Consider the following 26,174-nt stretch of genomic DNA (forward strand, 5'->3'; position numbering starts at 1 on the left):
TCAGAATAATTAGCTCTTCTTGATGAATTGTTCCCTTTACCATTATGTAATGCTCTTCTTTGTCTCTTTTGATCTTTGTTGGTTTAAAGTCTTCTTTTTAGAGACTAGGATTGCAACCCCTGCTTTTTTTTTTTTTTTTTTTGCTTGGTAAATTTTCCTCCATCACTTTATTTTGAGCCAATGTGTGTCTTTGTATGTAAGATTAGTCTCCTGAATACAGCACAACGAGTCTTGACTCTTTATCCAATTTCCCAGTCTCTGTCTTTTAATTGGGTCATTTAGCCCATTCACATTTAAGATGAATATTTTTATGTGTGAATTTGATCCTGTCATCATGCTGCAATTTGGTTATTTTGCACACTAGTTGATGCAGTTTCTTCATAGTGTCATTGGTCTTTATATTTTGTTGTGTTTTTGCAGTGTCTGGTGCCGGTTTTTCTTTTCCATATTTAGGCTTCTTTCAGGAGCTCTTACAGGGCAGGCCTGGTGGTAACAAAATCCCTCAGCATAAGCTTGTCTGGAAAGGATTTTATCTTTCCTTCACTTATGAAGCTTACTTAGGCTGGAAATGAAATTCTGGGTTGAAAATTATTTTCTTCAAGAATGCTGAATATTGGTCCCCAATCTCTTCTGGTTTGTGGAGTTTCTACTGAGAGGTCCACTGTTAGTTTGATGAGCTTCCCTTTGTAGTAACCTGACCTTTGTCTCTGGCTGCCCTTAACAGTGTTTCCTTCATTTCAGCCTTGGAGAACCAGATGATTATATGTTGATCTTCTTATGGAGTGGGTGTTCTCTGTATTTCCTGAATTTGCATGTTGTCCTGTCTTGCTAGGTTGGGGAAGTTCTCCTGGATAATATCCTGAAGGGTGTTTTCCAGCTTGTTTCCATTCTCCCAGTTTCCTTCTGGTACTTCAATCAATTGTAGGTTTGGTCTTTTTATGAAGTCCCATATTTCTTGGAGGCTTTCTTCATTCCTTTTCATTCTTTTTTCTCTAGTCTTGTCCGCATGCCTTACTTCAGCAAGGTGGTCTTCAAACTCTGATATCCTTTCCTCTGCTTGGTCAATTTGGCTATTGATACTTGTGTATGCTTCACGAAGTTCTCATGCTGTGTTTTTCAGCTCCATCAGGTCGTTTGTGTTCCTCTCCAAACTGGTTATTCTAGTTAGCAATTCTTCTAACCTTACATCAAGGTTATTGGCTTCTATGCATTGGGTTAGAACATGCTCCTTTAGCTCAGAGGTTTTTTATTACTCATCTTCTGAAGCTTACTTCTGTCAATTCATCCATCCAATGCCCCATCCAGTTCTGTTCCCTTGATGGAGAGACACTATGATCATTTGGAGGAGAAGAGACACTTTGGCCTTTTGGGTTTTCAGCATTTTTTCTGTTGTTGTTGATTCTTTCTCATCTTCATGAGTTTGTCTAGTTTCGGTCTTTGAGGCTGCTAACCCTTGGATGGGGTTTCTGTGGGGGCTTTTTTGTTGTTGTTGATGCTGTTGTGGCTTTCTGCTTGTTTTTCTTTCAATGGTCAGGTTGCTTTTTTATAGGGCTGCTGCAGTTTCCCGGGGTTTCACTTCAGGCCCTGTTCATCTGATTTGCTCTCACTCCTGGAGATGTCACTCAAGGAGGCTGGAAAGCAGCAAAGATGAGTGCCTGCTCTTTCCTCTTGGACCTCTAACCTCGAGTAGCACCAACCTGATGCCAGTAGGATTGCTCCTGTATAGGGTGTCTGACAATCCCTCTTGGAGGGTCTCAGTTGGGTGGCATAGGGAACAGGACCAGTTTAACAAAGCATTTAGTCCCTTGTTGGAGGGGATGTGCCTCACTGGGGGGAAACCCACTCATCTTGGCTGCCTGGATTCCTCAGAACTACCAGGAGGAGAAGCTAAGTCTGCTGGTCCACAGAGACTGCAGCCCCCTAGGGGCTCAGGCCCAGGGAGATCTGGGTTCTGTCCCTGAGCCTCTGGCTGGAGTTACTGGAGATCCTGAAGGGAAGCCCTGCCCACTGAGGAAGGATGGTTCAGGGTTAGGCCTGAAGAGGCACTCTGGCTGCAGATCACCACAGCCGGTGTGTTGGGCTGTGGGGGACAATTCTTGGGACCAAGGCATTCAGCCTCCCTGGTTCCAGCAGGGGAAGCACAGCCTGGAGCTATAGAAATGGGTGCCGCCCTTCCCCATCCCAGGCAGCTTAGCATGTTGGGCAGTTGTGAGTCCCATTGCTGGTTGCTGCCCGTCCCCTAAGGAGCTCAAATGACTTAGACAGCAGGCAGCTGCAGCCAGTGCTGGTCGCCCCTCCCACTGGGAGTTCTGTAGGCTTAAGCAGATTCCAGCTGAGAGGCTGTAAGAATATGCGCCTTCCATGGTTCCAACACTAGGCCTTGCTGGCATGGGTTTGCAATTGAGATCTTCCGATCTATGGGTTGCACAGTTCTGTGTTTCCAAGCACAGAACTTTTTCAAGCACAGTTTTCCAGCTGGGTAGCATGCTCACTCACTGCCTCCTTTGGCTGGGTGGAGGGGGATTTCCTGCCCCATGTGGCTCTCATGTGGGCCAGGGCACCACACTGTTCTTCCTTCTCTCTGTGGGTCACACTAGCTTCCTAGTCAGTTCTGATGAGAGAACCTGGATTACCTTGGTTGCCAGTGAAGGATTCACATGCTTATTATGGTGATTTCTGATGGGAGCCTCCGAATGCTGCTGTTTCTAGTTGGCCATCTTACCCTCGCTCCCACACAGCTGTATAAGTACTGCAGGCCAACAAATTGCACCACTGGAACTCCTAAGAAACTTTATTCCTCATTCAAATACTTTTTCTTTGTTTATGATGTGTAAATATTAAGAATTCTGCATAGAAATTAATTTACTTTTTAAAAAAATATTATGAAAGAAAGAGATAGAAAATACCAAGAACAATGCCTGAAACATATTTGGTGCTCAATAGTGGTTGAAAAAAAAAATAAAAGTAATAGGTCGTGAGATAATGAGACTGGAAGGATGAGCGGAGAGAATTGAGGACTGTGTATTTCAAATAGAATTCACACTTCATTTAGTAGAGATGAACTTTTGAAAGGCAGATGGATTTCCCTGATCATTGGTGATGTTGAGCATTTTTTTCACAGCTTTGTTGGCCATTTGTATATCTTCTTTTGAGAATTGTCTATTCATGTCTTTAGCCCACTTTTTGATGGGATTTTTTTTTTTTCTTGTTGATTTGTTTGAGTTCATTGTAGATTCTGTATATTAGTCCTTTATTAGATGTATAGATTGTGAAGATTTTTTTCCCCACTCTGTGGTTTGTCTGTTTACTGTGCCAACTGTTCCTTTTGCTGTGCAAAAGCTCTTTAGTTCAATTATGTCCAGGGAATTTATCTTTGTTTTTATTGCATTTGCTTTTGAGTTCTTGGTCAAGGAAATACAAATCAAAACCACAATGCTAAACCACCATACTCCTGCTAGAATGGCCATAATCAAAAAATCAAAAAAATAATAGTAGATACTGGTGTGGATGCAGTGAAGAGGGAACACTACTATACTGCTGGTGGGAATGTAAGCTAGAAACAACCACTATGGAAAACAGTGTGGAGATTCCTTAAATAACTAAAAGTAGGACTACCATTTGATTCAGCAATTCCACTACTGAGTGCCTACCCAGAAGAAAAGAAGTCATTATACAAAAAATATACTTTCACACTCAAGTTTATAGCAGCACAATTCACAATTGCAAAAATGTGGAACCAACCCAAATGCCCATCAATCAAAGAGTGGAAAAAGAAACTGGGATATATATAGATAGATAGATAGATAGATATAAAATATGTTTATCATATTTATATATATAAATATATGTGATATATATATATTTATATATATGATATATACATAATGGAATACTACTCAGCCATAGAAAGGAATGAATTAATAGCATTCACAGTGACCTGGATGAGATTGAAGACTATTATTCTAATGAAGTAACTCAGAGATGGAAAACCAAACGTCATATGTTCTCACTCATAAGTGGGAGCTAAGCTATGAGGATGCAAAGGCATAAGAATGACACAGTGGACTTTGAGGTCCCACAGGGAAAGGTTGGGAAGGTGGTGAGGGATAAAAGTCTACAAGTAGGGTGCAGTGTACACTGCTTAGGTGATGAGTGCACCAAAATCTCACAAATCATGACTAAAGAACTTACTCATGTAACCAAACACCACCTGTTCCCCAGTAATCTATGGAAATTAAGAAAAATATTAAAGCAAATGGCTGGAGATGACATGGCAAGATTTTTATTTTATGTGTAATACTCTGATAGTTTTTATGGTAGATGAATTTGAAGGGTAAACAATTAACATGCTGTCATGATCATCTTCGTTAAACTTTGATCACCGAAAGTAAGTCTAGGTAGTTTGAACAGGAAATAGTGTGTGCACTCTATGTATACTCACACATGTACAGATAACATGTATAAATAGGAATTAAAATGACTGAATTTGTTACTTAATTGAATTTAGCAAATGGGAGGAAAAAAAAAGAATGAAAACCCTGTGCCAGTATTTTAGTTAGAATAACCAATGACAGATAGTAATATTACCAAATAGAAATATATGGCAGTAAAATCTGAATGAGGACATTACAAGTTGCAGTTGGGATGTAGTGATTTTGATATAAACTACCCTAACTAACCATATCCTACATATCCTACATATAAGACTCAAAAAAGATTAGGAATATGAAATCCTTTTAAGAAATTTAAGACATTAAACTAATTTAGGGACATAAAATATATCATTACTATTTGCATCAGAAAAGGGAACTATGTAAATCAGAAGAAATGAAAGTTACTTTTTTTTAGCTGGACAGAATGTACTACAAAGGTGAGATGTATTGTTTAATGTACTACAAAGGTGAGCTGTATTGTTTAAAATACATGAAGATGAAGTTTATACATAGATAATTAATTTTATATAATTGATATATACGCACACACACACACACACACAAACACATATTTTAGGCCTTGAGACTCTTTAAATCTGTGTTTTAGGCCAATATGTTTTAATATAAACCACTTTTCAAAGTCTAGATTATTTTCTTATAAATCTAGTTTAAAAAATCACAGTAACATTTTCTATGGGAATTACTGACTATGCCAAAAGTAGTACACTTTGAAGCGATGCCATCAGACTACATGTATGGTAAAAATCATAAAATATTATTAAGAAAACTCATCATCATATCTATTGTAAACACTTGACAGCAGGCATGTGAGATTGGTAGCTCACTCTGACAATACAAGGAATTGCTGTTTATGGTATAAAGCCAGAGAAGTTTCAACTACAATGAACGTAGAATTTTATGTGATAAAATGTCAGCAGTTTTGAAAGTTTGTTATTAAAATAAATAGCAATTCCAGGTTTACAGTTAGAAAGCATTTCTGTGAGGAGCTAACAGGTAAAGAAAATGAGCGACTTTGGCCATATAGATGTGTTCCTATATCTACATTTTGTCAGTTGTGTGGAATAGACTCACATGCTGAGGGGAAGGGTTATGCTAATTGATTTTAAAACATTTCTAAACCTCGTTTCTGGCACTGTCTTTGATTATTTTTCATGTCTAATTGTAACTTTTGTTATTTTATTAAATTTTACATTTTTTACAAGCAAACAGGTATTTTCTAAAACTAGATTGGAGAGAAAATAATATTACAAATATGTATGTGTCAATATGCATATATGTGCATATATGCACACACATGTATATATGCATATATATTTATGTGTATATATGGGTATACATACATGTGTATTTGTGTGTTTATACATATATAAAGTATATATATGTGTGTGTATATATACATATATGGTATATGGCACTTCATATCATATATATATGTATATAGGGTAGTTTATCTCAAAATTACTACATAAAGTATATATGTGTGTGTATATATATAAATATATATGTGTGTATATATATAAATATATATGTGTGTATATATATACATATGTGTATATATATAAATATATGTGTGCATATATATTTATGTGTGTGTGTATATATATAAATAAATATATATAAATATATATATAAATATATATAAATATATATATATATAAATATATATATATATATATATATATATATATATATATATATATAAAGTTCCCTTTCTTGACTTTAAAGGGACCATTTCTGCCTCGGAGAGCAACACTACTCAGGAATATATAAAGAATAGATAAAATCATAATACTTCTATTTTTATTATTTTATTAATCAACCACTGGACTGAGATGGGTGTCATAATAGTGCCCAGAAACTTTTGGCTGCTAGTAAACAGGAGATAGATTAAATATTATCTAAGTTCCTTAAAACACACAAGGTGAGTTTGGCTCTGCTCTATTGGGAACAATGACATTCTAAGATTCTTAATGTTTTTAAGTTTCATAAGCCATTTCCTATAACGTGTAAAAACATTTTCATGGTTTTGGAATTAAATTACTTACAAATGTGATTATATTTAAAATTGTTTTTGAGCTTTAAAGTCTAATTTTTAAACAACACAAATTCATAGTCAGGTTCAATAAGCAAGTAAAAAAAGTGTAAGAAGAAAGTTGTTAATTGCATGTGTTATATTGGTGATTTCCAATTATACAAATGTGAAATCAAAAAATTGTTTGATTGTGTTTTCCTTTAGAGGGAAATTTTGAAAATCAAAACCAGTGATTGTCTTTGTGAAACAAAGAACCTATTACATGTTTAGTCAATAAGAAAAGAATGTCTGGTTACATGTTTTGTTTTGTACATTTATTTCCCCAGCTGCATTTACAAGGTTTTCTTTGAAATTGCAATAAAATGAGATGGTCTCTTGGTAGAGAATAAAGAAAATAGTGTTTTCTCTTTTTCATAATGGTCCAGCAGTGCCATGTGCTATGTATAAGCAGGCTCTGAATTGCAAAAAGATAAGGTCACAAAGGAAAGCTTTCCTATGGTGGAGGTTATAATCTATTTCAGCAGGTTCCAATATGATAGGAACTGGCCTGTATGTGTGCACAAGGAGGTGGGGATTTGGGGAGGTGCTAAGGGAAGAGTTGCTAGAAATTGTGCACACTGGAAAAAAAAAAGGAAGAAAGAAGATGAACTTTGAATATTTTCCTTTTTCAAAGATTATTCCATTGTACTCTTACATACACTTCTGCTACATTTTCCAGGCCATGTGTACAAGAAAATTGGGCATGCCAACTTATGAACCTAATCAGAAAAAGTGCCTAGCCCAAAACAGGACCTCACGCTAGTTCCCACAGTCATTCCTCATCACAAGGGAGTTCCAAGCTTCATCTTCACTTCTTTTTGCTTGGATATCCCAATATTTGTGTTTGGGAAGAAAGGATCCTGGCTGGCTCTTTTGCAGCAAAGTATACTATGCTTAAATACTGTGTTAGAAAATTTACTGATTTTTAGCTACTGGATGAGTTTAAAGTTGTCATTCTCAGCTCTCAGTAACTCTTGTCATCTGAAGTTGGATTAAGGGGAGAAAGGGTTACTTTACCAAACTGACAGCAGTTCTATCACATATCTGTAGTTTCTGCATCAAATATTGAGGCTCAACAGTGAAAGTACAGTCTGTCCCGGATGAAGGACTGGGGAAGGTGTCAACAACAACAAACAAGGTCTTGGAGTGGTTGTGAGGGATGCAGGGTGGAGGTTAGCAGCTTGTTTGACAAAAGAACACATAAAGAAACAAACAAACAAAAAACCCAGGAATTAAGCAGACTGTAAGCATACACCCACACCCAAACATGCATACATTTTCCCAGTTTAGAGATTGCTGTAGTGGTTTAATACATATTTATGAACATGTTTCCTTGTTTGGGGTAAGTGAAAACTGAGAAAAGGAAAACACACACAAATAACAAGATAACATAATTGTAAACCAAAAATAAAATTATAAGGCCCCCAGCCACCTGAGTGGACTTCCTCCTCAGCCAGGGCTCTTTTAAAATTTAACCTAAGAGACTGTTAGGCCATGATGAGAAGTGGGGTTGGACATGCCTCATTATACCTCTCTAGTGTTAGCATCAACACAGACTTTAAGTCTGATAAGAAACATTTTATGACCTATTCTCTCTGTGGCCTACTACCTGAAGGTCTCCACTGCAAATAAGAACTTGTGTGTCCACAATTCTTTACCTTAACCCAGACATTCCTTTCTGTTGACAACAGGGCTTTAGACAAACTCAACCAATTGTCAACCAGAAAATATTTAAATTTACCTATAGCTTAGAAGCCCCTGCCTTTCTGGCTCAAACCAATGTCTTTCTTAAATGTATTTGATTGAAGTCTCATGCCTCCCTAAAATGTATAAAACCAAGCTCCACCCCAGTCACCTTGGGCACACACTCTCAAGACCTCCTGAGGGCTATGTCACAGGCCATGGTCACTTATATTTTGGTCAGAGTAAACTTCAAATATTTCACAGAATTTGACTCTTTTCATCAACATAACACAGTCAAAGCTTTAGAGGAATATTTTCAATATTCTTGTCATCAGAAAATATAGGAAAATAACATTTAACAGAATCTTATTTTGTTTCAGGTCTACTTTGTTTATATTTTGTTCCCTCCTCCCCTTTGAACAATAAACTTGCTCTTTTTGTACTACAGTTTTTATTAAAAGAACCCTATATATTTACCCAAGTAAGATCAGTAAGTTATTCTGAGGGTAATAGCCTGGAAAAATGGAGGATAGGAGATATGACCAACTTGAAGCTCCCACTTAGAAGGACATAGTAGTATGTGGAGACCCACATCATGAACTTTTGCTGCAAGAACTACTGTAGGAACATACCAGGAAAGCCAAGAGAACCCACGATCCCTTTGAAGGAGGTGGTCTGCCTCTGCAGGCTCCGTGGGACAGCTAAGGAACTGTCAATTGGCTTACTTTCTCAGTTGACAGGCTTGTAGTCTGAAGAAAGTTCTCAGCATTGCTCACTGGCTACCTGGAAATAAACTCAGTGCTGTTGTGGGGGCATGGTAGCAGTGAGACCGGCCTTTTGGGCTGTGGGCTGTGTGGGAACTGGGTGAGGCCTGTGGCTGCTGGCTTTCCCCCACTTCCCTGGTGACCTATGTGACACAGCAGAGACAGCCATAATCCCCCTGGGAACATAACTCCATTGTCCCAGAGAGCACACCCCCATCCCCCACAGCAGCTGCATGAGCCCCATCCTAGGACAGCCTGAACTCAGACATGCCTAACTCTGCCCCAACCTGAAGGTCTTTCTCTACCTACCCTGGTAGCTGAATATAAAGGACACAATCTTTTGGGAGTTCTATGGCCCTGCCCACCACCTGATCCTCCCTATAAAACTGCAGCTAATGCAGCCTTGAAAGTGCCACCTCCTGGCTTGAAGTCAACCAACACAAAACCAGCACACTTAACAAAAATACAACCAAGGATCCTCACAGAGTCCACTTCACTCCCTTGCTACCCCCACTGGAGTAGGTGCTGATATCCACAGTTGAGAGAACTGAAGATGGATCACATCATAGGACTCTGCAGACACCCCCGGTACTGGCCCAGAGCCTGGTAGCTCTGCTGGATGGCTAGATCCAGAAAAAAATAACACTCACTATAGTTCTGCTCTCAGGAAGCCCCATCCCTAGGGGAAAGGGGAGAACAGCACATCAAGGGAGCACCACTGTGGGACGAAGTAATCTGAAGAGCAGCCCTTGAGTCCCAGATCTTCCCTCTAACATAGTCTACCCAAATGAGAAAAAAATAAAATAAAAAACAGCAAACAATTTGGGTAATATGACAAAACAAAGTCCTTAACACCCTCAAAAGATTACATGAGCTCACCAGCAATGGATCCAAACCAAGACAAAAATCTCTGAATTTCCAAAAAAAGGCCAATCAAGAAGGCACTAGAGAAAGGTGAAGTCCAACTTAAAAAATAAAGAAAAAAAAACAAAACAGGATATGAATGGAAAAATCTCCAGTGAAATAGATAGCATAAATAAAAAACAATCACAACTTCTGGAAATCAAAGACACACTTAGAGAAATGGAAAATGCACCTGAAAGTCTCAGCAATAAAATTGAACTAAGTGGAGGAGACCACCCCTCATATTGTCTTATGCCCAATTTGTGCCTCCAAAGAAAGAAGTAAAAACTAAAAGGCAGAAATGAAATCCACAGGCAGACAGCCCTACGCCATGCCCTGGACCTGGTTAAAGATTGACCCCGACCTAAACCGGTTATGTTATCCATAGATTCCAGACATTGTATGGAAAATCTCTGTGAAAATTCCTGTCATATTCTGTTCTGTTCTGATTACTGGTGCATGCAGCCCCCAGTCACGTACCCCCTGCTTGCTCAATCGATCATGACCCTCTCACGTGGACCCCCTTAGAGTTGTAAGCCCTTAAAAGGGATAGGAATTGCTCACTCGGGGAGCTCGGTTTTTGAGACGTGAGTCTTGCCAACGCTGCTGGCCAAATAAAGCCTTTTGTTCTTTAACTCAGTGTCTGAGGTTTTGTCTGTGGCTCGTCCTGCTACAGAACAAGCAAAAGAAAAAAACTTCAGAGATCAAACACAAAGTTTTCATGTTAACTCAACCCAGAAAACATAAAATATAAAAATAAAAAAAAATATGAACAAAGCCTCCAAGAGGTTTGGGATTATGTTAAATGACCAAGCCTACGAATAATTGGTGTTCCAGGGGAATAACAGAAATCTAAGTTTTGAAAACATATTTGAAGGAATAATTGAGGAAAACTTCCCTGTCCTTGTTAAAGATCTAGACATTCAAATAGAAGAAGCTAAAAGAACACCTGGGAAGCTCATCACAAAAAGATCATTGCCCAGGCACATAGTCATTAGGTTATCTAAAGTCAAGATGAAGGAAAGAATCTTAAGAGCTGTGAGGCAAAAGCATCAGGTAACCTATAAAGGAAACCTGTCAGATTAACAGCAGATTTCTCAGCAGAAACCCTACAAGTTAGAAGGGATTGAAGTCCTATCTTTAGCCTACTTAAACGAAATAATTATCAGTCAGGAATTTTGTATCTAGTGAAACTAAGCCTTATAAATGAAGAAAAGGTACAGTCATTTTCAGACAAACACATGCTGAGTGAATCTGCCACTACAAAGCCAGCACTACAAGAACTGCTAAAAGGAGCTCTAAATCTTAAAACAAATTCTCAAAATATGTAAAAATAGAATTTCCTCAAAGCATAAATGTCAGAGGACCTATAAGACAATAACACAATGAAAAAACAACAACAACATGGTATTCAGGCAACAAAAAGCACAATGAACAGAATAGTACTTCACATCTCAATACTAATGTTGAATGCAAATTGCCTAAATGCTCCACTTAAAGATACAGAATGGCAGAATAGATAAGAACTGACCAACCAAATATCTGCTCTCTTCAAGGGACTCATCTGACATATAAGGACTAAATAAACTTAGAGTAAAGGGGTAGAAAAAATATTCCATGCAAATGGACACCAAAAGTGAGCAGGAGTAGCTATTCTTATGTCAGACAAAACAAACTTTAAAGCAACAGCAGTTTAAAGAGACAAAAAGGGACATTATATCATGATAAAAGGACCAGTCCAACAGAAAAATATCACATTCCTTAGTATATATGCACCTAACACCGGAGCTCCCAAATTTTTAAAACAATTGCTACTAGACTTAAGAAATGAGATAGACATAAACACAATAATAATGGGGGGTTTTAATTACTCCACAGACAGCACTAGACAGGTCATCAAGACAGAAAGTCAACAAAGGAACAATGGACTTAAACTATGCCCTAGATTTAGGACTTAGATACTTACAGAACATTCTACTGAACAACTGCAGAATATACGTGCTATTCATCAGCACATGGAACTTTCTCCAAAATACAGCATATGATAGGCCACAAAACAAGTCTCAATATATTTAAGAAAATTGAAATTATAGCAAGTATTCTCAGACCACAGTGGAATAAAATTGGAAACCAACTCCAAAAAGAACCCTCAAAATGATGCAAATACATGGAAATTAAATATCCTGCTCCTGAATGATCAGGTTAACAATGAAATCAATATGGAAATTTAAAAATTCCTTGACTGAATGATAATAGTCATACAACCTGTCAAAACTTGTGAGAAACAGCAAAAGCAGTGTAAGAGGAAAGTTCATAGCTATTAATGCCTACATCAAAAAGTCTGAAAGAGCACAAAGAGACAATCTAAGGTCACACCTCAAGGAACTAGAGAAACAAGAACAAATCAAACCCAAATCCAGCAGCAGAAAAACAAAACAAAACAAAACAAAAAAGATCAGAGCAGAATTAAATGAAATTAAAACAAAAAAAGATGAATGAAACAAAAAACTGGTTCTTTAAAAAGATAAATAAAATTGATAGATCATTAGTGAGATTAACCAAGAAAAGAAGAGAGAAAATAAAAATAAGCTCAATTAGAAAATAAACGGGAGATGTTACAACCATTACCACAGAAATACAAAAGATTAGTCAAGGCTACCATGAACATCTTTATATGTGTAAACTAGGAAACCTAGAGGAGATGGATAAATTCCTGGAAATATACAACCCTCTTAGATTAATCCAGAAAGAAATAAAAATTCTAAACAGCCCAATAAAATGCAGTGAAATTGAAATGGTAATTAAAATGTTACCAACAAAAACAAAGTCTAGAACCAGACAGATTCACAGCTGAATTTTATCAAGCATTCAAAGAAGAGCTGGTAACAATCCTATTGACACTATTCCAAAAGACAGAGAAAAAGAGAACCCTCCCTAAATCATTCCATGAAGTCAGTGTCACCCTAATACCCAAACCAGGAAAGAACATAAGCAAAAAAGAACACCACAGACCAACATGACTGATGAACGTAGATGCAAAAATCCTCAACAAAGTACTAGCAAACTGAGTCCAACAGCATATCAAAAAGATAATCTACCATAATCAAGTGGGTTTTGTACAAGAAATGCAGTGATGGTTTAACATATGCAAGTTAATAAATGTGATACACCACATAAACAGAGTTGAAAACAAAAATTACATGTTCATCTCAATAGATGCAGGAAAAACATTTGACAACATCCAGCAACATTTTATGATTAAAACTTCAGCAAAATCAGCATAGAAGGGACATTTCTTAAGGTAATAAAAGCCATCTATGACAAACCCATAGCTAACATTATACTAAATGGGAAGTGTCGAAAGTGTTCCCCCGATAGCTGGAACAGGACAAGGATACCCACTTTCACCACTTCTATTCAACATAGTACTGGAAGTCCTAGCCAGAGCAATCAGATAAGAGATAGAAATAAAGGGCATCCAAGTTGGTAATGAGGAAGTCAAACTCTCACTGTTCACTGATGACATGATCGTATACCTAGAAAACCCTCAAGACTCATCCAAAAAGCTCCTGGAACTGGTAAAGGCACTTAGGATTCAAAATTAATGTACACAAATTAGTAGCTCTGCTATACACCAACAGTGGGCAAGCAGAGAATCAAATCAAGAACTCAACCCCTTTCACAGTAGCTGCAAAAACAAACAACAAAAAGAAAAACTTAGGAATATACTTAACCAAGGTGGTGAAAGACCTCTAAAATGAAAAATACAAAACACTGCAGAAAGAAATCATAGATGACACAAACAAATGTAAAGAGATCACATGCCCATGGATAAGTAGAATCAAGGTTGTGAAAATCCTTATACTGCCAAAAGAAATCTATCAATCAATGCAATTCCCATGAAAAATCACAATCATTCTTCACAGAACTAGAAAGAAGAATCCTAAAATTCATATGGAGCCAAAAAAAAAAGCCACATAGCCAAAGCAAGATTAAGAAAAAAGAACAAATTTGGAGGCATTACATTACCTGACTTCAAACTACACTATAAAGTCATAGTCACCAAAGCAGCGTGGTACTGGTATAAAAGTAGACATATAGACCAATGGAACAGAATAGAGAACCCAGAAATAAGCCAAATACTTACATTCAACTGATCTTTAACAAAGCAAACACATAAAGTGGGGAAAGGACACCCTATTCAACAAATGGTGCTGGGATAATTGGCAAGCCATATGTAGAATAATAAACCTGGATCTTCATCTCTCATCTTATACAAAAATCAACTCAAGATGGATCAAAGACTTAAATGCAAGACCTAAAACCATAAATCTAGAAGATAAAACTGGAAAAACCCTTCTAGACAATGGCTTAGGCAAAGACTTCATGAGCAATAACCCAAAAGCAAATATAAAAAATGAAAATAAATAGATAGGACTTAATTAATTAATTAAAAAGCTTCTGCACAGCAAAAGAAATCATCAGCAGAGTAAACAGACAACCCACCAAGTGGGAGAAAATCATCACAATTTCGGCATCCATCAAAGGACTAACATTCATAATCTCCAGAAACTCAAACAAATCAGCAAGAACAAAAGAAACAATCCTATAAATAGTGGGCTAAGGACATGAATAGATAATTCTCAAAAGACGTTGTACAAATTGCCAACAAACATATGACAAAATGCTCAACAGTATTAATTATCAGGGAAATGCAAATCAAAACAGCAATGTGATACCACCTCACTCCTACAAAAATGGCCATAATCAAAAAAAAAAAAAAAAAAAAAAAAGATGTTGGCCTGGATGTGGTGAAAAGGGAACACTTTTACTTTCCTGATGGGAATGTAAACGAGTTCAACCAGTACAGAAAACAGTTTGGAGATTCCTTAAAGAACTAAAAATAGATCTGTCATTTGATCTCGTAATCCTGCTAAGGGAGGAGACCACCCCTCATATTGCCTTATGCCCAATTTCTGCCTCCAAAGAAAGAAGAAGTAAAAACTAAAAGGCAGAAATGGAATCCACAGGCAGATAGCCCAGCACCATGCCCTGGGCCTGGTAGTTAAAAATCAACCCCTGACCTAACTGCTTGTGTTATCTATAGTTTTCAGACATTGTATGGAAAAGCATTGTGAAAATCCCTGTCTTGTTCTGTTCTGTTCTGATTACCAGTGCATGCAGCCCCTAGTCATGACCCCCTGCTTGCTCAATTGATCATGACCTTCTCAAGCAGACCCCCTTAGAGTTGTAATCCCTTAAAAGGGATATGAATTGCTCACTTGGGGAGCTCAGTTTCTGAGACATGAGTCTTGCCAACACTCCCAGCCAAATAAACCCCTTCCTTCTTTAACTTCATGTCTGAAGGGTTTTGTCTTCAGCTCATCCTGCTACATTTCTTGGTTCCCTGACTGGGAAGCAAGGTGATTAACAGACAGTGGAGGCAGCCCCTTAGGCAGCTTAGACCTGCCCTGTGGAGCATCCTTATGGGGGACTCCAGCCAGGTTGAGTGATGTGGATCCTGAGAGCGCTCGCAGGTAGGCAATTGCCCCAGTAGAATGCCTTGCCAGAGCAGCATGTGGCAGGCCCCCATCGAGGATCAACATGATGGCTGAACACCGGGAAGGAACTGGCACTTGCAGTCTGCACATCTGAAACTTGGTAAGACTGGTCTTTGGAAATTGCTCACTCCATTTGAGTGGAAGCTGGCCTGATCACCCACAACGTGCCTGTACCAGCACTTTGGTTTTTGTTTTTGACTTGACTTGGATTGCTTGATACTTTGGTTTTGGTTTCAACCTGGCTTGGATTTCTTGATTCTCTGATTTTGGTTTTGATTCTGGTTTGTTGTAAACTGTAAAAGTGTATGTATGTGCCCTTTTTACTCGTTCTTTGTTTTGTGGTGTGCATGTGGTACGAGCTTGGTGTTTTGTCTCGAGGAAGCATGGGTCAGGCACAAAGTAAGCCCATCCCACTAGGAACTATATTGAAAAATTTCAAAAAGGGATTTAAGGGAGACCATGGAGTTACTATGACACCAGGAAAACTTAGAACTTTGTGTGAGATAGACTGGCCAGCATTAGAGGTGGGTTGGCCATCAGAAGGAAGCCTGGACAGGTCCTTTGTTTCAAAGGTATGGCACTAGGTAACATGTAAGCCAGGGCACCCAGACTAGTTCTCGTACATAGACACTTGGTTACAGCTGGTTTTAGACTGACTCCCCCACACCCCAACAGTGGTTGAGGGCACAGCAGCATAAGCAGCTGGTAGAGGCAAGGAAAGACCAGCAGAGAGAGAAAGAGGAAGAGACAGAGAGACAAAGAGGGAGTCAAAGAAATGGGGAGAGAGAAAGAGGCAGAGAGAGAGGAAGAGACAGATGCAAAAAGAAAGTCAAAGAGAGAGACAGAAAGTCAAAGAGAGAAAGAGATATACAAGTAGTTAAGAAAAAAAACCAGTGTACCATATTCCTTTAAAAGCCAAGGTAAATTAAAAACCTATAATTGATAATTAAAGGTATTCTCCATAACTCTATAACACTCCAATACCACTTTGCTATCAGTGTAAACAAGGGCGTATTCCAAAAGCACTGAGGCCACTGATAACCCGTAGACTTCCTATCAAAAATCCTTAACCAAGTAACCTGCAGATGGCCCAAATGCATTCAATCTGTAGTGGCAACTGCTTTGCTAAGAGAAGAAAGTAGAAAAACAACTTTTAGAGGAAACCTCATTGTGAGCACACCTCACCAGTTCAGAAGTATCCTAAGTAAAAATTAAAAAAAATTTAAAAAAAAGGGGGCAAAAAGGTAGCTTACTAACTTAAAAATCTTAAAGTATAAGGGTATTTGATTAAGAAAAAAAAAAAAGATGATTTAACATTAACCACTGAAAATTCCCTTAACCCAGCAGGTTTCCTAACAGGCGACCTAAATCTTAATTACCATGCAAAGGTCCGACCAGACCTAGGAGGAACTCCCTTCAGGACAGGAGGATAGATGGTTCCTCCCAGGTAATTGAAGGGGGAAAATAAAAAGCCATCTATGCCAATTCTAAGTTAATTTGGACTAAACAAGGTCTTATTAATAGCAAAGGATAATTGAAATCCCAAACTTACAAGGTTTTCAACAAACGTAAAGTTTGTTAAAGTTACAGTGTAACATGTATTATAGTAACTTCTAGTCTTGTGACCTTAGACAATCTAGTCCACAGACATAAAGAAAGTTCACTTTGGAAAAGAATGGTTATCTTCAAAGGAAAAAAAAAGGGAAAAAAGTGGGGGCAGAATTTATGTGAAAAGAATGTTATATGGTAAATTCTTGTCCTAAAATAAATTAACTGGTTGTTTGAAGAAAGAGACATTTGTAATAAGTCAGAAAGTTAAGGCATGTTGAAGAATTGTCTGCAAAAGTCATAAAAAAAGTTATGAGAAAAGAATTCATGCTAGAAATGTTGTATAAATTAAAAGTAATTAGGCCTCCTGAATACTGTTGAAGAAATAGTTCATGTGCAAGGTGTATAAGGACAGTAAAATATACCTTTGGTAAAGGGATTATAAGGAGGCATAAGAATGTGGATTTTTACCTACATTAAAAAGTTAAAAAAATTTTGTTTTTGAAGGTTTAAGCAGGTTTTAAAATGTTAATTGTAAAGGAAATTATGTGTGTAAACGTTGGCTAAAGTTAAAGGGGTATCATCCAGTTTTTCTGTGAACTGAACATTAAAATAAAAATACAAAGGGTTTTTCTTAAAACACTAACCTGCTCTTTAACAAAAATTATAAAAGTTTAAAAAGAATCTATAAAAATCTTACCTTATGGTCAAACATGAAAAATTGAATAAATATGTCTACAAAGTTTTATTAAAACTAAGTTTAACATTAATAACACACTAATATAAAGGTAAAATTTAGGTTATCTGGTATAAAAATCATACAGGAAGCATTGTTAAATATAAAATGGTGTTTGGCTTTCTTTTGTCTAAAAACTAATAAAAATAGGTGCTAAAGGAAATTTCTCAGCAAGAAGGCACCAAGGACTATAAAGTCCACTGCTGATGTCCCCACATTTAAAACAAAAGGTCAATTTCTTAGAAATTATATACTTGGTTTATTTTCCACTTTCCTTTTCCCCAAAACTAAAAGTCTTTTAGCACAGGTACCATTCCTAAAATTTCTGGTAAACCAGCACCAGCCTGATAATCACCTTCTCATCAAAGGGTGGAAAGAAGAAAAACTCAAGCCAGCCTGGGAAGGATCCTACCTTGTGCTGCTAACCACCAAGATTGCTGTTTGTACAGCGGAAAGGGGATGGACTCATCACACCTGAGTCAACATGCCACCCCCCTCCAGAGTCATTGGCCACAGTCCCAGGGGAAAACCCTACCAAACTAAAGCTAAGAAAAATTTAACTCTTTCATCTATTCTATTACTTTTTCTTTCCTTGCTCTGTTGCTGACCATCTAGTTATTAACATAACGAAGTCAATTTCACTTCAAACTATTGCATTTAATGCTTGCCTTGTTCTACCCTATGGGGACTCGCCAAGTCAAAGACAGCTCTCTACTTCAGAAAAGTACCTCTGTCCCCGCTGACTCTCCTCAGACTGGGCATTAGTAAATTGGGACCATTTAATCCAGGGAGATTTCTATAAAGACTCCAGTGTCAACCAGGGGTCTTGCCCCTGATGCAGAGCTTTTATGCTGTAGTTGGTCCAACGTTCTGTGGACCACTAAAGAGCAAGGATAGACTGCCACAACTGGTTTTTGTAAGCAAGGATAGACTGCCGCAACTGGTTTTTGTAATTTCCTAAAAGCATACATTCATTTTACTAGAAGATCATAGAAGTTAAAGACCTAAAACAAACTTTGGCAATTTAGAGATGCAAATGCCTGGTTGGAATGGATCAAATATTCTGTCTGCACATTAAACAAAAGCAATTGTTATGCTTGTGCATGTGGCAGGCCAGAGGCCCAGATTGTCCCCTTTCCACTAAGGTTGTCCTCCAGTCTACCAGGCGTGGGCTGCATGATAGATCTTTTTCAGGATTCTACAGCCTGGAGTAATAAGCCATGTCAAGCTCTCTCTGCTATATCCCAAAGTCTGGCACCCTGTGGGTCAGCCCCTGAGGGCCACCCAGCTTCCGTTTCCCAACACTAAGTTCACTTTGTGTCTCTCATGACAGGGAGAAAACTTAGCATTTCTTGGAGACCTGAAGGGATGCAGTGAACGAATGAGTGAATTTTCAAGAGCTTGTCAATCAGTCAGCCCTTGTTTATCCCTGAGCAGATGCGTAGTGGTATTGTGGTGGACCTTTACTGGGCACTCTGCCAAATAACTGGAGTGGCACTTGTGCTTTAGTTCAGTTGGCTATCCCTTTCACCCTGGCATTTCATCAACCAGAGGGAGGAAAAATAAGACATCGTAAAGTGAGAAAAGCCCCTCATGGGTCTTTTGATGTGCATGTCTATTTAGATGCAATTGGAGTCCCACGGGGAATACCAGATCAATTTAAAGCCCAAAATCAAATAGTTGCAGGATTTGAGTCAATATTTTAGTGGGTGACAGTTAATAAAAATGTAGACTGGATAAACTATGTTTATTACAACCAACAGCAATGAGCTTTTCAGGAGTTAAAATAAAAACTCATGTTGGCCCCAGCCCTGGAGCTACCTGACCTGACAAAACCTTTTACACTATATGTGTCAGAGGAAAAAAAATTGGCAGATAAAGTTTTGATCCAGACCATGAGGCCCTGGCTGAAGCTGGTGGCCTATCTCTCTAAACAACTAGACAGGGTTGCTAAGAGTTGGCCCCCATGCTTGAGGGCCTTGGCAGCAACAGCCCTGCTTGCACAACAAGCAGATAAACTAACTCTTGGGCAAAACCTAAACATAAAGGCCTCTCGTGCTGTAGTGACTTTAATAAATACCAAAAGACATCATTGGCTAAGGAATACTAGACTAACTAGATATCAAAGCTTGCTCTGTGAAAATCCCCACATAACCATAGAAGTTTGCAACACCATAAACCCCGCCACCTTAGTCCTGTTGTCAGAGAGCCCAGTTAAACATAACTGTGTAGAGGTGTTGGACTCAGTTTATTCTAGCAGGCCCAACCTCCAAGACTATCCTTAAACATCAGTAGACTGGGAGCTGTACGTGGATGGGAGCAGCTTCGCCAACCCCCACAAAGTGACTGAAAAAGACGACAAGCTCTGCTCCAGTCACACCTGGAAGCTGACTGTCCACACACTGCCAAAGCATGAGAAAACTCATCACAGGACTCAATTTGAATTGTAGCTCCCATAATTCTTACATATAGTGGGGGGGATCGAGTGGGAGGGAAAATGTGTATATATATATATATGTACACACACACACACACACACACTGATAGGGTTTGGCTGTGTCCCCATCCACTCTCATCTTGAATTTTAGCTCCCATAATTCCTACATGTAGTGGGGGGGATCGAGTGGGAGGTAATTGAATCATGGGGAGTGGGTCTTTCTCATGCTGTTCTCATAAAAGTGAATAAGTCTCATGAGGTCCAATGGTTTTATAAATGGAAATTCCCCTGCACAAGCTCTCTTGTCTGCTACCATGTAAGTTGTGCCTTTGCTCCTCCTTTGCCTTCCCTGGCCCCACACAGCCATGTGGAACTGTGAGCCAATTAAACCTATTTCTTTTATAAAGTACCCAGGCTCGGGTATGTCTTTATTAGCAGCCTGAGAACAGACTAACACATGTACCATGGAATACTACTCAGCGATAAAAAGGAATGAAATAATGGCATTTGCAGTAACCTAGATGCAAGTGAAGATGACGATTCTAAGTGAAGTAACTCAAGAATGGAAAACCAAACATGCTGTGTTCTCACTCATAAGTGGAAGCTAAGATCTGAGGATGAAAAGGCATAAGAGTGATACAACAGACTTTGAGGATTCAGGGGAAAGGGTAGGGGGGCATGAGGGATAAAAGACTACACATTGGGTACAGTGTACACTGCTAGGGTGATGGATGCACCAAAATCTCAGAAATCACCACTAAAGAACTTATTCATGTAACCAAACACCACCTGTTTCCCAAAAAAACCTATTGAAATAAAAAAAAAAAAACTTGCATGCATGAAAGCACATTAGAGATATTTTAATAATATGAAATCAGATTTTTATATTCACACAAACATACATTAAGTCTATCCATATTGGATAGACATAATGGCTTCTTTGTAAAATTTAAAGAGTTTAGAATTGCCCGAATATTTTACATAGATAGTACTATTAAAAACTGATTTTGAACAAAAACCAGTATATCAAAGATTCTTGTGAAGTTGGGACCTGAGATTTCAAACAGATGCATTTTTGTAAATTTTTGTGAGAATGAAATGTTTTCATTGTGATTCAAGCTGGAATTAATAAGGGTGACTTAAGAGTTATGTTTTTGATTTTGTAGGGAGAGCTCTCTTGGTTACCACAGCCTTAAAGGTCTCCTGTTACATAAATTTGACAGTAAGTTATCAACATTACAACTAAGAAGGTTAACCATTTGGAATTTAAAACTCCTGTATCAGTCTGCCCTGGAGTCATTTTGGGATGAGTCAAATGGTCAGACATTGTCTCACTGGATGAGAAAAATGATCATGTTTGAGTACCAGGAATAACAATTCTAAAAATGGACAGATCTAATTCATTCAACATTTCAGTGATGGCCAAGTGACGCATGCTGGGAGGGCTCAACCTCTACGGCTGGAAACTTAGCTCTTTGGGAAGATGTGGCAATGCAAATTTGTTGAAGATGAAGGATATATCACTTTTCTGGAATGAATGGAATGTCTAGCCAGAGACCTTTCAGAAATCAATAATTGTGGCAATTTTTTTTTCTTAACTGTTCACTTCTCTTAACAAAAGAAAAGCCACTGCAATGCCCCACCTATTCCCCTCGCACGTCTGTTCTTGATATTAATTTTTACATTTTGACATTTAAATATGAACTATAAGTATCCACATTTTTTCTTCTTTGGGCAATTACATTTGCATTCTTGGTGAAGAACTATAAAACCAAATGGACCCAAAAAATAATTTAAACAGAAGTTGTACAAACATGCATATTTAAAAGAGGAGATTCTTATAACTACATTAAATAAATAATGTAATATCTTCTATTTATACTTTCCGATAGATTAAGTGCTGAGGACACAGTCAACAAAAACAACATTATATGTTCCTACTGGCAATATCCCTGGTGTTGCCTAGTTGTTTGAAAGTCAAACGATTATTTTTAAAGAAGCATCGCTATAGGTATAGTTAGTTCTCCTTTGCTTTCTGCCAGAGAAGTCTGCAGAACACAATCAAGGGATATTGATGTTCAAAGAAAAGAATGGCCTGACAATTCAAACAACACATCTAAAATTTTTTATGTTCTAAGAAAATAGATGATGTGTTGCATTTTTGTGCATTTTTGTACCTCCTTGGTTGATAACAAAGTAAGTTTTCTAGCACTGCCTCTGGGTTCTTTCTAAGTAGAGACTTGTCCTGTAACAAGATGAATGAAAGTATGAGCAGGTAAGTAATGTGCATACAATGTAGAATGAAACTTTTAAAATTAATGTAGCAACTTCAAAAGACTTAAAAAATGAAAATTCCATGGAAAAATTTTACTATGCCTTATTATCCTCCAATATTTGTAGACCTCAGAAAAAAGTTGTTTCTCATTCTGTTGAACATATATTTATGAATTTTGTTCAAATGCAAAAATCAACTAATGGCTAATGTCTAAAAATAAGAAAACATATTAGCTAATAAAAGACTTTTGGGAAAATGTTAATTTGTTTTGATTGAAAATTTTTCATTAATGTACTCTCATGAACTCTACTATTTAGATTTCATCATGAATTTAAACTACTTATCACAAGTTTTACCAACAGAATATAGTCAGGTAATATTTCCAATTTATTTAATAAGTTTTTGTTTAGCATATACTATATGTCTGGCACTATAAAAGACACTGGTTATATTGCAATAAACAAAATATAATTGGTTTCTATAAGATTTGCTTGAATTATTTTTTACCTAATTTAATACTTAAAAAATTGCTAACATGTAAAATTTTTTATGAATCACAAAATACTTATATAAGCATTATCTCATTGATTCTTTTTATAATCCTGTAAAAAATATAAAGTTATTTGTATTGTTTTCATTTTACATGTAAAGGAAAAATGCCCCAAAGCCTTAAGTAAATTTAAATATATTTTTTGGCTTACAAGTAACGAAGTTAGGACTTAAACATATTTCTATAATCCCTGCATCATACTTTGCATATGCTCTCCAAAATGCAAATAAATGTTGTGTTTAATATCATAATGATCTCTTTCCTTTAACTTTGAGTATTTAAAATATTTCCTATAATATTTCTGTATTACATTAATAACATAATATAGGTTGGATTTTACTTTTATCATTTGAGTCTCATGTGCTTAAATTTCATAAATTGCAAGCATTAATATTTTGTATTTTGCTGAATCTATTTTTATCTAATGGCATATTACTTGGAAATGAAGTTTTAGTTGGATAGGTCTTCAAGTGCATTATATAGAGGCTGAAATCCACAATTGTATTAAATTTTCATTTTTCTATTTTGGCTTTAAGCTAAGGTCTGTTATATACAATGTCTAATGAGGTAATCTTGTGAACAATGTTTAATTCTAACTAATAAACTCAAGTACAGCTGTTCTCCAAATATCCTTTGGATTAATATCATTCCATTTCATTTATGAGACATACCCTTTTCTGAAATTGGTGTGATCTATCTCAAAGTGAAAACTGAAGTTGTTATAACTATTTGGCAAATATTATTTTGTGCATTGTAGCAGTTAGGTAATAATCAAGAGATAACATGTGGTAGAAAACTGTAAATGTCATCACAGCAGAAATACACAATTTTGGAAGAGAAAAATGCATACTTTGTCATTTATTAGAAAAGATTTAATGGAAAAGCTTTGAGGCAGATCTTGAAGAATAAATAGAATGAGGACAGCAGTGAGAGATCTACTATACAGGCAATAATTGTCGTTAACGTTCACTGGTGTAGACAGAGATACTCTCTTTTATACTAGTTTACTCTTCAGGACTAACTTAACCATGTAATAAATGAAAAGGTATCCTTGCACTACGTGTTGAGGGACAGTAATGTATAAGAAAGCTGTATTAGTCCATTCTGGCATTCCTACAAAGAAATACCTGAAGCTGGGTAATTTATGAAGAGTGGTTTAATTGGCTCATGGTTCCACAGGCTGTGCAGTAAGCATGGTAGCCTCTGCTTGACTTCAGTCATGATGGAAGGCAAAGGGGAAGTCAGCACTTCACATGGCCAGAGCAGCAGAAAGAGAGAGCAAGGAGGGAGGTGCCACACACTTTTAAACAATCAGAACTCCATCAGGAGACAGCACGAGAAGGATAGTGCTAAACCATTAGAAACGGCCTTCATGATCCAGTTACCTGCCACCAGGGCCCACCTCCAATACTGGGGATTACAATTTCACATATGATTTGGTGGGGTACACAGATGAAACCCATATCGAAAGAATATAAGAAAGTCAAAAGTATTAACTGCTTTTTGATTTTATTTTTAGACTTTGCTGTTTATCAAAACTGTAGGCTCTGCAAAACTAAGTTTCCACATCTGCAAAATGAGTAAGACAGCCCCATATTACTAAACTCTCTCCAGAACAATTATTCAATAAATTTATAATATTTTAAAAAGAATTACAATAATGTTTTCTGCTTTTCTCTCTTTTAACAAAATCTAATCTGATTTTTAAATTTCAGTGTCTTTCACATGTATGTTTGCATATTTCTCCACATAATCCTTGATTCAGCAATGCTTGATATTCACCCCACACTATCCCAATTTGACCCATTGAGACTGAGCCAACAGGAAATAGGTAAAAGCAAAGATGCAAGAAAATAACAGTGAGTTTTGATCATTGGGAATATTTTTGTGTGGCTCACTCTTCTAACTTGTCTAAGAAGTTAGACAGAGCTATGTAAATCCTAGACAAGCAGGAAGGATTATAACATTTCATGGTAAAGAATTTGGATTTAATTATCAAGAAATGGAAAACCATTGGCACATGTTAGGTAGATGAAATGGCATAATATTTACATTTTAAAAGCTAACTTACGACTTCCTGTTTTTAGCTTGTTAGAGAATTTAGAAGTTGCTAGTCCCTCCCAACAACAGGTAAAAAAGGTTGAACAAACTGACAAATCAACTAGTCTTAGATCCGTAAGTGACAGGACAAACCACTACCCTTAAAATTGGAGAGAAGGACAGATGGATATAGAGAATCACAACGCACAAAAGCAGAAACGCTGAGGCAGAAAGCTCCAAGGGAATCAGTGCCAGGGGAGGGAAACATAAACTGTAATTGAGGAATTGCTCAAAGCTCAATGTGGCCAAGTCTAAGAGCCGAACTCTCCTCTCCAAGAGTACCCAGTTATAGTAGGCTTCACACTTCTGTTAGTTTTATCTCAAAGAGCTTGACCAGGTTCTCACAGTGAATACAAGAAAAAAATTCCCCACCTGCTTCCAGTAAGAAGAGGGAAAAAGTGATCATTTTGAAATACACCAGAGCATTATCTTCCTAACAAGGTTGCTCACAAGGGAAGCTATTCAACCAGAGGCTGCTCTGCTGGAGTATTATAGTCTAACCCAATTAGAGGCAGGGAAATTCCCAAACCCAGCAGGCTCTAGACTTCCAAAATGAATAAGGGAAATACCCAACTGTAACCCTGTCTTGTGAATCCATCCCTTCTAAGAGGGGAGGATAATGGGAAGAGGTGAATATCACCTGTGAAATTCACAATCCGGAGACACAGATGCACTAAAATATGGAGATCTATAGGACTAGAGATTGCTCCCCATGCTCCAACACTTGACCACCACATTGCTAAAGTGGCTACTCACAGTAGTTTCTTTTACCTATTACATTATGTCCAGGCATCAAGAAAGCATTACAAGATATACTAAAAAGCAAAAGACACAGTTTGAAGAGACAGAGCAAACATCAGCATCAGAACCACACTCAGATATGGCAGGGGTGTTCGAGTTACCTGAAGGGAGTGTAAAACAACTGAGGATAATCTGCTAAGGACTCTAATGTACCAAAGAGGTAGCATGAAAGTACAGATAAGCAATGTAAGCACAGAAATAGAAATTCTAAGAAAGAATCAGAAAGAAATGTCAGCAATAAAAAGCACTGCAACAGAAATGAAGAATACCTTTGATGGGTTCATTAGTAGA

General features: G+C 37.4%; 1 protein-coding gene across 1 annotated transcript in view; it reads right to left on the bottom strand.

Moving 5' to 3' along the window:
* Positions 1–26,174, bottom strand: part of LOC112133162 (cytosolic carboxypeptidase 3-like) — a 191,264-nt gene that overhangs the window by 52,117 nt on the left and 112,973 nt on the right. The window lies entirely within an intron of this gene.

The sequence above is a fragment of the Pongo abelii genome, chromosome 3 (assembly GCF_028885655.2).
Source record: "Pongo abelii isolate AG06213 chromosome 3, NHGRI_mPonAbe1-v2.0_pri, whole genome shotgun sequence".
Classification (NCBI taxonomy): domain Eukaryota; kingdom Metazoa; phylum Chordata; class Mammalia; order Primates; family Hominidae; genus Pongo; species Pongo abelii.